At 39.9% G+C, this 13,472-nt stretch overlaps 1 long non-coding RNA gene across 5 annotated transcripts in view; it reads left to right on the top strand.

Moving 5' to 3' along the window:
* LOC137496109 (uncharacterized) overlaps window positions 1–12,024 on the top strand; it is a 32,781-nt gene extending 20,757 nt beyond the window's left edge. For 2 of the 5 annotated variants that reach the window (XR_015495310.1, XR_015495307.1), the window contains 3 exons: window positions 8,785–9,063; window positions 10,018–10,109; window positions 10,195–12,024. This is a non-coding gene — a long non-coding RNA (uncharacterized LOC137496109). Of the gene's footprint in view, window positions 1–8,784; window positions 9,728–9,786; window positions 9,878–10,017; window positions 10,110–10,194 lie in introns of those variants that run through there. The other 3 variants (XR_015495309.1, XR_015495311.1, XR_015495308.1) reach the window with 2 other exon arrangements.
* The last annotated feature ends 1,448 nt before the right edge of the window (window positions 12,025–13,472 follow it).

Here is a 13,472-nt window from a genome sequence, read left to right as displayed (position 1 = left end):
CAGTACCAGTGATTAATAATCATTAATTATTTCAATTTTATTTATTATTTATTATAAAGTCTTTTATTTTGAAAAATGACCGTGTTCTCTCGCTTGCGTCTGTAGGGGCGTAGTGGACATTTTAAAAGTGGGGGACAGCTGTAAAGGGGGGGGGGCAGCTGTATAAAATCCAAAGGTTTACATTCTTAATCACCTGTTTCTAAATGGTCTGTCTCTAAAAGTGAGGGGGACGTATCCCTTCTGTTTGATACGCCCCTGCGCTTTAGTCACTTGAGCACTGCGAGTCACGTGGCAAGAATTGGCCTATCAGCTTCAGCTTGTATGGAATATTCAAATTTCGGTAAGACTAATTTTCTTGGACAAACACAGAACACAACCAACACTGCAGTGTTTTATATTTTTTCCCATAAATAAAACTTTTATCAGAGCGACAGCAATGTTTTGTCAGTTTGTCATCCTCTGAGAAAACATCTGATGGTTGCATAGCAACCTACAAAACACCCACTGCCCTAGCTGACCAAAATTTGACAAATTTGTAATCCGTCCTCCACAAAAAAGACAGTCTCACTGATTCGCCTCGCAGCAATCCTCACACTAATTGATAAAGTATAACAAATACCATGCAAGTAGTAAATGTAATAGTCTTTGTATGTAATAGTATTTTTGTTATTGATTTTCAAATAGGGCCAATTGAAAGGCCAAAGGCTTATGTTTTTCAGTTACAAATGGCCTACTGATGTTTTGCTTTTATATTTATACGTTAGGCTATTATTCCCAAACCCATCTCAGGGAAACAGGCTATTACTTGTGCATAAACATATTTAGATTTAGTAATAACCATACCGTTTGTTTGTAAGCAGTAACTTTTGTCATCATTACTGCAAACCTATATGAGCGATCATATCATTAAATGTGGAGGGGGTCCTTGCAATATTTTCAGGGGAAAAGGGGGTCTCAGGCAAAAAAAAAATAAAAGGTTGGAAACCACTGGCCTAAGCCCTGTGAAATGCAAGTTTAAGGCAAGTATGGACATAAACATTTAAAACATAAATCGTTCAGGTAAGCATCTCACCTTTTTTACACATTTGTATTACTAGACACTTTAAACAAATAATTAATTTGCATTCTTCACCAAAACTCATTTTTCCATTTTCCCCAGTCTTTTCAACCCCTCACATAAAACAAATAGGATCTCCGGTTGGCCGACACTTCTGCACATGCGCAGTGCACTCTTGTGCATAAAATGACCTCAATAGACTTTTTGGCCCCTTTGGCCTTCAGTAGTCATCATGGCGCAGCCTGGAAGATCCGCAAGACGACACAAACACAACTGGACAACAGGTAAGGAATATGCTTGATCTAAGTGTTATGCATGCTTTGTAATAATGGAGATATAGCAGGATTAGTAACTTGAAATGACTCCAGTGTGCACCCTGTGATTGGCTGACTTAACTGTATGCATGTCGTGTTTGTGCGATATGAAATCGTTATGAGCAGTTCTGCCGCAGGCCAGTGACAATCTTCTTTGTCACATTTCCTCCCACCTCTCCTGGATTGTTAACATCTGTCAATCGTGACCGGTAATCTGAGGTGACGTGATGCTATCCAGCCTTAAAGCGAATGTGGAACTTGAAGGGCTGTAGTGACAAGTACCATCTGGTCACCCACGTAATTCTGATCCTTCATAGTGTTGATCCAGGTTGGTGCCCTGTGATCCATTTACAGGATAAATTCTCTACCCATCAGGTAGTAGTGAAGCCTTTCTAGTGCTCACTTGATAGCCAACCCTTTTCGATGGTGAAATATCGTGTTTCTCATGGCAAAAGCTTCCGATTCAGATATAGAATGGGGTGTTCCTGTCCTCTATCCTCCTGCAACAATACTGCTCCAATCCCTCTAGCTGAAGCATCCACCTGCACAAGGTATATCCTGGTGAAGTCTGAGCTTCGCAAATTGGGAAAGGTGCACATTAGTTCCTTTAAGTGTAAAAGCTTTTTAACAATACTCTGTCCAAGGCACTAGATTTCTCACTGCCTTAGCAGTTAGATTTGTCAAAGGTACAGCTTTTTCAGAGAGAATAAAACTGCGATACCATCCATACATTACGAGAAAAGATTGTACCTCCTCCTTGGTACATCTTCTCCAGTGGCACCTGACGATAGCCTCTACAGAGGTCCAAGGTGGTTACATACTTAACCCGCCTTATCCTCTCGACCAACTCATCAATGCGTGGCATCGGGTTGGCGTTGAATTTGTACACTGCATTCAGCTTCCTAAAGTCCAAGCATAACCTCAATGTACCAACCTTCTAGGGCACAAGGACTATTGGGCTACTCCAGGCACTAGTTGATGCTTCAATCACGCCCATGTCCAACATCACCTCAATCTCCTTTGTCAATGGTGTTACCAGCCTCTTAGGCACAAGATATGGTCTGACGAATTGGTGTTGGGTCAGTCAAATTTTGTGCTCTACAATGTTTGTCCTCAGGTTGTTCCCTTAGCAACTCAGGGTACCTGTTTTACACCATTTCATCTCTGTACCTGTACAGCTGTTTGTTTTCCTTCAAGATGATCCAGGTTCATTGACTGGGAATGTTCCACAGTCTCAACATCAACTTTGTCTTCATCCTTCTCTTCTGGTGTTTCCACCCTGTGTCTCCAACAGAACCTTCTTCAATTTAGGTTACCGTTCCTGCCATTCTTTCAAGAGGTTGACATGGTATGTTTGACTTCCCTTTGTCGGAGTGACATACCTTATGGGTAACAAGACCCTTCTTGATGATCTCAAATAGACCCTGCCAATTTGCAAAGAGCTTGTTGTAAAATGTTAATTGTAACACCTTCTGTCCTGGTTGATGTTCTCTGCACTGGGACCACTGGTCCTACCACAGCTTTTGGTTCTTCTGGGCATTCTCCAGATTCTCTGAGCCTGTTCATGATACTTGTCAAGGAGGTCTTTCATCTGTAAGACAAACCTTACGATATTAGTCTCTTCCGCTGCAGTGCTTGGTGCTTTACAACTCCTTTTCACTAGGTCCAGGGGACCTTGCACCTGCCATCCCTAGTGAACTTCAAATGGTGGGAAGCCTGTTGATGCTTGTGGCACCTCTCTGTATGCCATTTTTCCCAATCCTTGCTGTTTTCACTCACGAACTTCAACATACTTTTGGAGGTTTGATTTAATCTTTCCACCAATCCATCAGTCTGTGTATGGTAAGGTCTTGTGCAGATTGAACAGATACCCAGCTGCTGGTGTAGTAAAGGCATCAATCCAGATGTGAATTTGGTCCCCTGATCAGTGATGATCTCCTCTTCAAATCTAACTCTAGAAAACAGTTAAAGCAATGCAGTGATTTCTTTAACAGTTGTGGTGCTGTGTAGAAGGAAGGCTTTAGGGTAGCGTGTTGCATAGTTGCAGATGACTAGGATTTATTTGTTGCCTGTGCTGCTTTGCTCCAGCAGCCCAACAATGTCTATTGCAATTTGCTTGAATTGAGTAGCGATGACAGGTAATGGTTAAAATGGAGCTCATGATGACCTGTGAACAGAACTGGTTTTCTGCAAAACCGCATATGCGGAGCATATGTGTGTCAATTTGCTTATTCCCTTCACACACTTTGGCAAACAAAGGTTGCAGTGTTTCATCTTCAGCCTGTAATTGTGCTAAATTTTCATTAATGTCCCATTTAGTTACCATCAACCCCTCAGTTGACACTTACAATGGCTGAACCTAATTGTTTCTCTAGGCAGCCCTGTCATCTTGACTTTCTAGGTTTACTACCTCACCTTGGATCAGACTATCATCCATGGTAGGTAAGGGTTCTAAACCCACTCTGGATTGTGTGTTAGCACAGGACATGACATAACAGCATTCATATTGGTACATTCAACAGTATGGTTTGACAGTTCCTTCAACACGGGTAGGTCCCATCCCAAAACCATACCCACAGGTAATGCATCCACCATCCCCACTGACATCAAGTATGGTTGATAATTGATCACAAGTCACCTCAGTGGTAGGATAGTATTTTTTGGTGTAGCCCGTGCATGCATCTGACCTCCTCTATGCATTTATGTACTGCGTTGCCGGTCTTGCTGTGTTCAGTCTGTCAGTTGGCTCATGCTCTCTCTCACCCAGGTCCGCACCTCATGCGGAAGCACTCGTAGTAGTTGCTCCAGTACGATAGCCTCTCCTGTCTGCACTTTAGTGCACTACTCTGGTCATACCCAGTGTTTGTAGAGCCCCTTGAGTCATTTGTATGTCTCTGTCTGTGTCTCTCCAGCAGGTATTTGCATCTGCCGGAATCTTTTTCGGTAGGTTTCTGGTAAGAAGTTGAACTTCGCCATCAGCGCATCTCGAAGATTTTCATCGACTTCCGCCTAATCTTTGTCCATCGCGAGGTACTCCTCCAGCACTATTCCAGTGAGAAGGGGGACCAGTCGACACTCCCATTTCTCCTCCAGCAGAACCCTAAGTCTTTGCCAGATGCTCAAAGTGACGTATGTAGCTCTCCACGTCCCCTCTTTCTTCAAATGCTGGCATCCGTGACTGGTCGCGTTGGTGGTAGGTCTGCCACCCTCAATGTCGACAGTGTCTGGTTTTGCGTGGCTGACACTCCCTAAATTGGTGAAGCTGCATGTGTGGGTAGATTGAGGCATAGGCTTTGGCTTGGTGAAGTGTCTGGTGTAGCTGAACGTTACAGTGATCCTCGCAACCCCAGCAGCTCATAGATGAGGCCTTCCTCCCTTTTCGACTGAGCTGTCAGAAAAGTCCAATGCCAACACATCGCTCTCCATACCCTACGATGCAGGTTTGACTCGAGGGGATCTAGTTTCCTCTGCACTGGCTGACTCCTCTTCATCCATAGTGTCCCATTCCATCTCCTCCCGCACAGGTTTTTGTGACCGCAAACACATCTGTTTTCCGTAAGTCACCTTTCTACAAAAGGCCATCCCACTTCTGACACCACTTATAACACTTAGGCGTTGTTAATGGGTAGAAGTATAAAATAAAAATTAAGGCTGCCAGCAGCAACGAAAGGGACCTAACAACCAGGCTCACCGCCGCCTGGTGGCCTTACAATGACAATAATAATTTACACAGATATATAAATATATATCCTTCTGCCAGCAGGTGGCACTATGACTGTGACTCAATGTTGGCGTGTAGATTTTTCAGAAGATTAATCTTATCGCGCGTGAACTTTTAGGCAGGTCAGACATTGTGTGGCTGAGTTATAAGCCAAAATTCCCTCTGTTAGCAGGTGGCGCTATGACTGACTCTATTGGCATGTAGATTTCTTCAGGAGAGGAATTTTATCAACCATGTGAAGTTTCAGGCAGATCATACATTGTGTAGGTGAGTTATAAGTGCTCCACGTTTCATGGCAAATCACTGAGGTTTGTCATGCCGCCACGGACATGCCCTAAGGCAAAAATTTAAGATGTTCACAATACATCATCGCTAGAGCTTTCAGATAACGCCACCCAAATTTTGTGTTTATAGCATATGTAGGGTCCAGCCAGTTGGTCCAATGACGGTATCCAATGGTGGATGAAGGTTCACTGCATGTTCGGTCTTTCCAGTGCACAATGTTGATTTATATTAAACTTAACTCATATCTGACTCCAATTTTAGTATGAGGGGGTTTAGAATATTAATATATTTATCCTCGTTTTATCTGACTCCAATTATAAAACATTGATAAGATTATTTTGTTTCCTTTCACATTATTTTAGATTATGATTGAATATTCTTTTGATTTGTTATTATACCTTATTCTCATTTACTCAGATTCCGATAGCATCTCGAGTCTTGCACCGGCCGGGTATACAATCTCTTAATACAAGCTTGTCAGTCTTGGTCATTAAACAGAGGCGATTAACCACTCTCCTAAAAAGGCAGAACCCTACTTACTCAATTTAGGAGATTTTTATGTGGTCCCCATGGATCTGTTATCTACTTAATCAAGACAAAGTATTTTAATAATAATCGCGCAGGATTATACTATTGTAGATGAAGGCCTAAATATCCACATTAAAAGTAGTTTCAACAATATTTTGTTGTTCTAAATAGTTGGCCTTTTACAGTCCAAGTATACATGAATAAATGCCAATTTGTTAGTCGGATCTCTACCAACATTGTATAGCGTACCACGCTGCTCCGTCTAACATGTTTTAGTCCGTTACTAACCTGTACAGTGGCTTGTAGTGCTATGGACAACAACATTTATCAGTGATAATAACACGAGGTTTGAATAATTCAAAACATAATTTATTAGTCAGGTAAATGTATTATGCCAAATTCAATCAGTCAATTCATAAACGATCAATACAAAACATCAAATTATCAAAGATAAATCCAAGATTAAAAGATGCATTCCTGACTTTTACATAACGTGTAAATTTTACATAACTGGGAGCCTGAAAGTTTTTCTCAACCCTTACCTTAAATAATCCAAGAATTCCTTCAAGGAAGGGGGTGTGAATGTATAACAAAAGGAAAAAGTCACACCCTTCACAGTGGTTCAAAAGATGCCTGAAGTTATATATTTATTGTGTTGATTATGTCTGTTTCTGAGAGAATGAGACCATTGTACCAATCGCACTGAGACATTTCAAATGATATCAAACATGATAGTTAAAGTCAGTTTGGTTAATCTAGAACGTTCAAACATTGAAATGACCATATGCGTGAGTTGGGGGGATGAAGCTGAGTTTCAGCATACTCAGATGCAAATGCAGCAGGAACTGGTTTTTCCCGCATACCCCCCTGGTGGGTTGTGGAGTCCATTGGCCCTGTTTTCAGCTCATGTTTTGAATTGTCAAAGACATCAAAAATATTGGTAATATTTCAATTCTTACACATAAAATTTCTGGGAAAAGTTGGTTATACTGTAAAATGTCATTTCCTTTTGCCAGCAGGTGGCACTATAACTAACTGGATATTGGCAAGTAAACGTGTTCAGGTCAGGGCTTTGATCAAATGTGAATTGAGGGAAATCAGACAATGGCATGCCTGAGTTTTAACAACTTCCTGTTTCGTGGCGAATTGTCAAAGTTGGAGAGGCCGCCATGGACACACCTTTTAACAAAATCTCTAGATCTTAGCAATTTAACAAAGTCTTTAATTGACAAAACCCAAGTTTGGCATTGATTGGCTAAAATCCCTAGGAGGAGTTTGTTAAAATAAAATGCCTGGAAATGGCGAAAAAAAAAATGGCACTTTTTCAGCACAAGTTCAAAATATCGGACTTTCTGTTGGGTTTGAAAATATGCTTCAAAAAACTTTTTTTTGTAGGTTTTGGCATGTTTGATGTGTGCATAAATCGTAGCTTGGGGGCCAGTCTGTCAAATGTGCATAGGTGGTGCTGTCGAGTCATTTTGCCAAACTCGCTTCATAAACGCATAACAAACGTAAACTTTAGCCATTTCTGGTCATGTGCAAAGTTTTGTAAGTTTTTGGCCATGTCTAGACACAAAATCGTGAATCATTCTGGAGAAAAAGAGTAAATTGACTAATTCCCTTAGGGCCTATGTACTATTTAGACGCCCCAGCCGTTGTAGCACCATGGTGCAAAAGTGCGTTTATTTACAGTGTTAAATCCCAAAATCCCAAAAATATAGACTCTCTCTCTCTCTCTCTCTCTCTCTCTCTCTCTCTCTCTCTCTCTCTCTCTCTCTCTCTCTCTCTCTCTCTCTCTCTCTCTCTCTCTCTCTCTCTCTCTATATATATATATATATATATATATATATATATATATATATATATATATATATATTTGTGCATCGAATAAAAAAAATAAGGACAATTAGGTTACAAAATGCATATATACAAAATATTCACTATTCAGACTTAATACCTCAACTAACCTTTACGCCACTACTCACACTTCAAACTCCCACACTGAACGGATCACTAGTCACTATTTATAGTAAGTGACTCCGCCCACTATGGCTTAAATCGTGGCGAAGGTAAGCATAGACAAACATTTAAAAAATAAGTCGATCAGGTTAGAAATCTCACTTTTCACCCCTCACATACAACAAATAGGATCTCCTGCTGGCCGACCCTTCTGCACATGTGCAGTGCACGTTTGTACATAAAATGACCACAATAGGCAATTTGGCCTCTGCGGCCTTCAACACAAACACAACTGGACAACAGGTAAGAAATATGCTTGAAGGAAGTGTTATGCATGCTTTGTAATGGATATATAGCAGGATTACTAACTTGAAATAATAATTATGAGCTCCGGTAGCAGCGCGACTCCAGTGTTCACCCTGTGATTGGCTGACGTTACTGTATGCCTGTTAGGTTTGTGCAAAATGAAGTTATGAACTTTATTTCGAAATGCATCTGCAAATGCAAATGATCTTGATGTAGTAACCAGCAGTATGGATGCCATCTTTCCTAGCACACTAAATTCTGTGGCACCCATCAAATTAAAAAAGGCTAGAGCGAATAAAACTACACCAAGGTATAATAGTCATACTCGCGCTTTCAAAACAGCAGCCCGTGTCCGTTAAGATCTCATTACTCAGGGCTTCTAAACTCTAGAATAACCTTCCTGTTAATGTCTGAGGCTCAGACACACTCAATTTAAAACTGAAGTAAAGACCTATCTGTTTTTATAAAGCATACACTTAGTGCATCACTTTGCGGTATGATACAGGAATGTGCTCCACACAGGTTTCTGCATCTCATTTATATACACTATGAACTGCAGCTACGCTAATTATTCTCTTTATTCTCTATTTCCACCTGGGTATACTCATCCCCAGGCCCTTAGACTATGCACCGCCACTGATTCAATCCAACACCAGCGAAGAGATGATCCTAAGGTTTCCATAATCCTGGACCAGGCCGTATACTGAGCACCTGCTGTGGTGTTCTTGGAGGAGTGGAGAGCATGTGACTGATTCCTATGAGACTCCAGGGACAGATAAGTCTTGGCTGACATCCAGCATTCTCCAGCCTTCGACGCCTAGACAGCAGGTTTGCACAAGATGTTTGGCCAGAGGAGAAATGGTTGTGCCCAACTGAGCCTGGCTTCTCTCAAGGTTTTTAAAAATGTTTGGACTCTCAGTAGTGATTATAAAAGGTGCTTTCACACTAGTACTTTTGGTCCGCATCCGGGTTCGCTTGATGTCACTGTATGGTACGTTTAGCTAGTGTGAACTTATCTTCTGAACTCTGGTGCGCACCCGTGAACCGTACCAGAGTCTACCTGAAGGAGGTGGTCTGGGGTACGGTCCAGGCAAATGAACCAAGTGTGAAAGCACCCTAAATCACAGTAAACTGATCTGACACTTTCAATTTACTTAAATCTTCTATGTGAATCTGCTTTGATGCAATCTATATTGTAAAAGTGCTATACAAAAATAGGTCAATTGAAATGAGCACACACACACACACACACTTACAAATTGTATAATTTTTTTAGCCACTCCGGTTAAAACACTCTGTATGACTCAGTTAATGCTATGTGACAGTAGTATTGTTGTTTTGAGATGGTAAGCAGAGCAGAGTGAGTGCTGAAAAACCACAAACTCTTCAGTAAACTTTCTCTTGAGTTTCTGACTCCGGCTCTTGTTCATCTGGCAGACTGGTGTCTTTGGGTTAAACTGGTGGTTTTCCTACACGTGGAGAACCGTTTTTACCCCTCTGCCAGATGGAACGCGAAGTTGCAATCATTGCTGATTCTGTCATTCGTCATGCCCAGGGGTGTCGCTAGACCCAATTTACTGGGGCACGAGCAGCAGTAAAAATCGCCAGTGCCCCAGTAAATGCTTTGAGATGATTTACTTTATGCAAGTGTATTATTCAACAGTGGTAATCCCAGAATAAAGACGTTATTCTTTATCTGCAACCAAACCAACGCTGATGAAAGCAATGTTTAATTAAAAAGCAAACTGACGCATCTCTGTATGTGCGCAAAAAACCATAGCCGTACTCCTCACACACCCCTCCTGCTAGACCCTGATGCGCTGTTCTTCTCCTGTTGTGAATCCCAGCTGTGAACATGCACGACGAAAAAAAGCACTTACTGCATTTGCGTTGTGATACCAACGCAACAGCCTGTTTTATGCAGAGGTGACGGCACACAGTGAGTATTTCAAATCGACATAGCTAAAATAGCTAAAAGCTAACAATGTATGCACTCACTGCTTTTTCCATTGATTTGTTTTAAGGGACTCTCTATCCTGAGCGCTAGCAAGAGCATCGAAACTGTCGTCCTCCACACGGGGGCAAAAGACACCGGGCTGTGGCAGGCGGAGATCCTGAAAAGAGATACCAAGAGCCTGATTGAGACTGTTCGATGCACCTCAACCGACACGCAGATCAGTGTTTGTGGACCGCTTCCTACTTGCTGCCGAAGAAATGAAAGGTTCAGTAGACTTTTTGCTCTGAATAAATGGCTAATAACATGATTTAAAGAACAGAAGCTTTTCTAGAGACTGTGTCTGTTCCTCGTATTATTAGATCAAGAAGTAAATTCACTATGTGCTCTGGAAAAAAATCTATTAAGAATCAAATCAGAAAAAACGTTTTTAAAGCTTGATCTCCTAAACATCAGGCCACTCGCACCTAAAGCTCTTTTGTAAATAAAATAAGAACCCAATAACCTTAATGCACTCTGTCCCACTAAAACCTGGCTTTAACAGAATGACTATATTAGTTTAAATGAAGCTACTCCTCCAGGATTCTTATATGTGCCTCAGGTTTCTCAGACTGGTCGTGGTGGAGTTTCATCAATCTTTAGTGATACTCAATGTTAATCAGAGAAACAGATTTACGTTTAACTCTACCACTGTAACGCTCTCACGGACTTGTTTAACAGTTTTATATAGTGTATAAACAGTTGAAGTCAGAATTATTAGCCCCCCTGAATTATTAGCCCCCATTTATTTTTTTCCCCAATTTCTGTTTAACGGAGAGAAGATTTTTCAACACATCTCTAATCATAATAGATAACTCGTCTCTAATAACTGATTTAATTTGTCTTTGCCTTGATGACAGTTAATAATAATTTACTAGATATTTTTCAAGACACTTCTATGCAGCTTAAAATGACATTTAAAGGCTTCACTAGGGTAATTAGGCAGGTGAGGGTTATTTCAAGTTCTTGTATAACAATTTGTTCTGTAGATTATCGAGAAAAAAATTCAGCTTAAAGGGGCTAATAATTTTTACCTTAATGTTTTTTTAAAATTAAAAACTGCTTTTATTCTAGCCAAATTAAAACAAATAAGACTTTCCCCAGAAGAAAAAATATTATCAGACATGCTGTGAACATTTCCTTGCTCTGCCAAACATCATTTGCAAATATTTAAAAAAGAAATAAAAGGGGGTCTTAATAATTTATGCCCATACATTTATTTTGTAACAGGTCTAGTTTTCCCAGTAAGAGCAGTTCATGGCATATGTGAATCCCGCCATCGTGCTTAAGTCCGTGTCAAATCAATGGGTCTGAGATCGCCAGAATGAGCTGGTCTTTTCTCGATTAAGCAGATCGATTGTAGTGAAATAAAACAATCAAAGGAAGCAGGCTATATCACAGTGGATTATGGTTGTGTAATGGCCCTATATACGGCTAAATGAAGACAGAATGATCGGTTGGGCAGCATGTCATTTCTTTCATCAAATGTGCAATTCATGTTTAATTGAAAGTGAAAGCATGCTGAAATATTACCACGTGCTGTTTATCTGTTGACTGAAAATAATTGCTCAATTACCATCTGATAATGTTTGTATTTTAGTCATATATTTTGTATTAGGCCAATTGTTTTGTTCATTTGTTTTGTTCATTTCGACTGCGGCCCCGGTGTTGTGACGAGAAATGCACCCCTGCACGGACCCCCTTTCTTTAGCATTCTTAGTCTACATTTAAAAAAAAAAAAAACTCAGACCATAATTGATTAAAACATAGGCTAATATGATTATTATGATGACTGATCAAGCAAGAACAAGAAGTGAAAAGCATTTTAAATCTAGGTTTACAAGAAAATGAAAAATAAAAATGTAGACAGTATTATAGACTGATGTAATGAGCCGTTTTCTAAAATTAGGCATTTTGGTGGGTTAAACAAACCAAAAACATAAAATTGTTGTAGTTTTCAACTAAACCATTCACTTGACTTAATCAGTATTGTGTTTAAATTAAATCATTTTTAAATTGTCAAAGAAAAGTTATGCTGAATAACTAAATGGATAACTTTTTTTGGTGGGGCTAGAGAAAATTTTGTCAGAGCAAGCAAAAATCTGAACCACTGGCCCGATTGGGCCAGTAGTAAATATTCCTAGCGTTGAACCCTGATGTACACAGTTCATTATCAAAGGTAAATGCTGTGAGAGCTCTGCTCTCAGGCCCTAACGGCACAGACCAAAATTCATTTGCAACATCTTTTTTTAACATTTTTACTCCGGGGCTGCTCCTGTAGCATCTCGTGCATTTAAGAGATATCTTCTCTGTAATTGTTTGTTTAATGCCTTATAATGTGTTTCTAACCTCCACCCTCCATCTGGTTTTGTAAACCGCTTGTGTAGGGGAATATTTTTGTGCATTAACAACTTCTATTATACCTTTTTGCTGTAATTCCTCTATTGAAATAATATTTCTGACAGAACTCTTTTATTAATAGGGTATTGTCTCTGCTGTGCTGGATTACCACCTTTGATTTCACACTGCCATTTATCAGTTTATTTTCAATCATTTTTACTTCTAGCAGCATTCATTTGATATTTTGCTCATATCTTAGTGACTTTAATAGGCTCTGCTCTACTGGTTTCAGTCTCTTTATTTCCTGCTCAAAGCTTACTCGTTTTAACCAGTCTATTTCTCAGCTTTACAATATTGTGCCTTGTGCCTGCATATTTTGTTGTGATTAAGTTATTAGAATCTTGATTAAATTTACAAATTATTAAATCATAAACTGTATGTCTTTCCACATTACCTCTGAAGCCTTTAACATTAAACGCAGTTTCTGCTGATTTACCACCGTAACATCTGCTCCTGTGTCAATGTCAAACATTATTCCTTCATAATATATGCAGGGCTTGAAATTAACCTTTTTGCTTGGTTATGTGGTTTACTTTAAAAATTTAGGCGCATCAGCCAAAATTTAGTTGCTCTTATAAGCACCGTTTACTACAAGTGTTATACAAACATGTATTGCGTTTGAAATCAGCAGTAATCAAACTAACAAGCCAAAAAATATTTATGCAAGCGTGAAGAAAATATGTCTCAACGAAATCCCTTTATCATAAGAAAATGATTTTTTTTAACATAACTGAGTGACCAAAAGGTACACAGAGCGCTCACCGGCCCTGCACACACTGCTGGACATGACTAAATCTGTTAAGGATATAACTGTGCTGTTCTCACGGGTGCTGTCTGATATTGCACTGATGTTTTTGACATGTACTGTACCTTATTATATGCATATATGTTAATAGCAATAGTTTTCAT

The sequence above is a fragment of the Danio rerio genome, chromosome 7 (genome assembly GCF_052040795.2).
Source record: "Danio rerio strain M-AB ecotype USA chromosome 7, GRCz13ab, whole genome shotgun sequence".
Taxonomy (NCBI): Eukaryota; Metazoa; Chordata; class Actinopteri; order Cypriniformes; family Danionidae; genus Danio; species Danio rerio.
Note: the sequence above shows the minus strand (reverse complement) of the source record. Positions and strands in the feature narration are given on the sequence as shown.